Source organism: Cariama cristata, unplaced genomic scaffold, assembly GCF_000690535.1.
Source record: "Cariama cristata isolate BGI_N322 unplaced genomic scaffold, ASM69053v1 scaffold8539, whole genome shotgun sequence".
Taxonomy (NCBI): Eukaryota; Metazoa; Chordata; class Aves; order Cariamiformes; family Cariamidae; genus Cariama; species Cariama cristata.
In genome coordinates, this window is record NW_009637393.1 from 73,093 (window position 1) to 76,650 (window position 3,558).

The window sequence follows — 3,558 nt, forward strand, 5'->3', positions numbered from 1 at the left end:
GTGTCCTTTAAATTTAAATTTCTTCAAATCCTGACACAGGAAGCGCCAGTGTAGTGTATTGTGATACTACTTTATTGCCAGGTCAGACCAAAAATGGATGATTTTTTTAAAAAGATGTTGTGTCATTTATTCACAAATTTATTGCAAAAATCTTGCTTTGTGTGTGTGATGGGGGTTTTATGTGGCTGTTACCTGGTATAGGCATTTTGTTTTATTATGACTAATCAACTGTCTCTTAAGCATGCTCTTGACTCGGATGGGTTTTGTTCCTATGTTGATTTCACTTCAAGCTCTTGAAGGGAGCGGTGAAAGGAGAGTGATTTTTCTGAATAACTTGTAGTTATGAGTTTTGTCCTGAGCTGTGCGAACATCCATACCCTGTTTTCTTCAGTTTCTGGACTTCTAGAACCGCTGTATGTTTTGAAGGGCCTCTTGGAACACCCCAACAGGATGTGAATCAAAAAGTCTTCACATCTCTCCAAGTTCCTTGTGTTAGGTAAACTTAATCTGTGGAAGTGAATCCCTCCTGTGTCCAGCAGCCCCCTGTAAGATGGCCTTGGAGAAAGGACACAGGATCTATTTTGCCAGAAGCAAATTTGCTAGTCAAAGGGTGATGTGTGTGTGTCTAGGATTTTTGCCTTGTACAAGGCTGTGAAAAGTAGGTGACTTGCGTTTAGTCTTTCTGTATTTATTAATGATACATACATATCAATAGCAAATAATTTTGAAAATGGGCATGAATGTTTTAAAAGTACAGGCGTTCTTGCAATTACTTAGTGGTTTTGAAGTTTAAAGACCTGCGTTGCAGGTTCTTACCTTCTGTCTATAAAAACCTGCTGAGACAGTCCACTTGCCTTTAGTGCCTGGTTCACTGGTTTCCTGATCCCACTTGAAACGTAGGTGCATGAAATCCAATGCTCTGCATTTAGAGCAGTGAGGTTGGTTTGTTTTATTTCCAGAGCCTGGTAAATGTCTCTAAATGTGTCAGATGCCATTTCAGTGCTTTGCCAGAGCAGCAGTTGGAGCAACAGTTGGTAACGCTTGGAAGCATACCTGATGGCTTTAGTCATCTGAACGTTGCATTTTTGTCAGTGGTGCTGGAGAGGCGAGCAGAGGATTTGGACGGCTCACAAGCTACGCAGTACCTGAACAGTGGTTTTGAATTTCCCTTAAGGCAATAGCAGGCTTCTGAAACCCGTACAACAGAAAATATTAATGTTTTGTGCACTCCATTGAAAGCTTTTGCTTGCTGTTGGAATAAGCAGTGTCTCACGTTACTAAAAGAGACGGAAATAGACTGTAAATGTGTTATTTTCTTTTTTTTCCTCAAGTTTAATTCATTTGTATGTTGGCTAAGATTCTTGTCTGTAATCCGTGGCAGGTTTTTGCACTTGGCCAAATCAGCCTGTTGAGAGGGGATGGAGTACATCCCACATGGTAAAGCCTCTCTATTGCTCCCTGGAGGGAAGGAGGCTTCAGATCTACAACCTGGACCCCTGCCCCTCCCTTTTTAGTCCTGGCTTGGCTGCTGCATCTCTCTTGGCAGCCACGGCTGGCCTGGGAAGCCTTTCATTGCTTCCTGGAGTACTTCCTGAAAAGTCTTTAGGGGCTCAATGAGATAAACCTGCTCGTTTCCTCTACGGTTTCCTGATGTGACTGCTCTACAGTACAACTTTTCCTGTTTGGGGAGATGTATGGGGGGGAAGTTTTTCTTCTCCACCCACTTGACTGGCCAGTCACAGTTGCGGGGTGTTGGTTCGTCCATCCTTTTGCTGTAGCTCTGCTTTACCTTTCTCGTGTTAGTTTTGCTGTTTTTTCCTCATCCAGTCAGCTTAAAATGAAGTACTTAAATTTTGCCAAACCTCCAATGGCCATAGGACTATTTGCGTATGCTTCAAAGTGGGGGCAAACGCAGAAATGGTCCTTTTCTTCTATTGCAACGCAGTGGTGCAGGTAGTTACTTTTTGCTGACCTTGAATCTACCTAAGAAGCTATTTTGTAGAAACCATTTCAACTTCTGTCCAGGGAAAGATTCCCGCCCCCCTCCAAAGCAGACCTCTCTCTTTGGGATCCCTCTCACTGCTACAAGAGCAGTTGGCATTTGCGCTGTTCAGCCTTTAACCTCCGTACTTTTCTAATCATTGAGACTTTTAAATTCTCTGTTGCATTTGGTAGAGTCACTGATAATTTGTGATCAGAGCTTTTGCCTCAGTCGCGTGAAAATAACCTCATCTTTGGTGGTTTCATTGCTGCTGTTTGTGTTGCTGATCAGTTCAAAATACAAGGTACTCAAATGCATTAATTTAATTTACAGATTGAATATATTGTGATCATGTATGAGTATATAGTGTATTTTATGTATGTGTGCAATATTACATATAAATGAATAATGCATTTGTGTTCTGCAAGTAGTTTTGTTTCTCAATCCTTACTTTAAAAAAGAAAAAAATCCATAGATGATTTTTCTGTTATGTCTAGTTGCAGTCTCTATCATCTGCTTTTCTTATTGTCTAGTTATCACACAGTCAAGTGGTATTTTAACTGCAACTCCCAACTGATTTATGGTAGTTATTTTTAACAATAAAAATAATTTCTACTGCTTTAAAATAGGCAAATGTAGTCAGTGAATTAACACAAATGTGAACTTTGTTTTGGGTGGTGGAAGAGCCAAAACCAAGTAGAAATTAACTTGCAGTGGTGGCTGAGGTTATAATTAGATCCCAGAAACTGGAAGTACTATTAACTGCAGTGTATTTCAGTCTTCTGAGTTTCCAGAGCTTTGAAGTGAAGGACAATAAAGTGTAGCATGTGGAAAAAATTTTCAGGACAGTTAATCTGTTGCTTGTGAATAAATTTTAAAAAGTATTGTCAGAGCTGACAACAGTCTAGATGGTAGTTCAAGAATTACCTAACTCCCTAGCTTCTGCACCTCGTACTTTAGGAAATGCAGACAGTTAACTGCATCTTTAGCCTAATTGGCTGCAGGAAATAATTTTAAAAATTTAACTGTCTTTTTCCTTTGAATAAGAGCTAAAAGTCCCCCAAGGAAGCTATTTAATGTTAGCAGTCACTTCTTATTGAAAAGTCTTGATGGTTCTTGGTAGTTGTTTTATGAAGGGTTTTGTTTTCTTGTGCTATTAGAAGTAACAAAATACATTGTAAAGATTTCAATTTTTAAAAATTAAGTTCTTATCAACACTCTGAACACCTGAACTTCCTGACTTAAACAGTCTGTCCTTAGTTTTGGTAGCAACAGGTAATGGTGTGGTATGTTGAACGGTACCGTTCTTACAGAAAGGGTATGTAATGTGTCCTGTGTATCTGTTGCTTAACTGTTCAGCTGTGTAGAAGTGAGAGTTTGGGGCTGGAAAACTGATGAAATGGGGACTTGTGGGTTTTGGTTGAGTCTTGTTTTTCCCTGCTGTAAAGGAAGTTCAGACCTAAGTGTTGCATTTCTCTTTTTTTTTTCTTTTTTTTTTTACGTGTCTGTAAGAGCCTGTATGATTTTGTGGAGATGCACTGACTTCAGTTTGGCCTCATCTATGCATTTAAATTTGG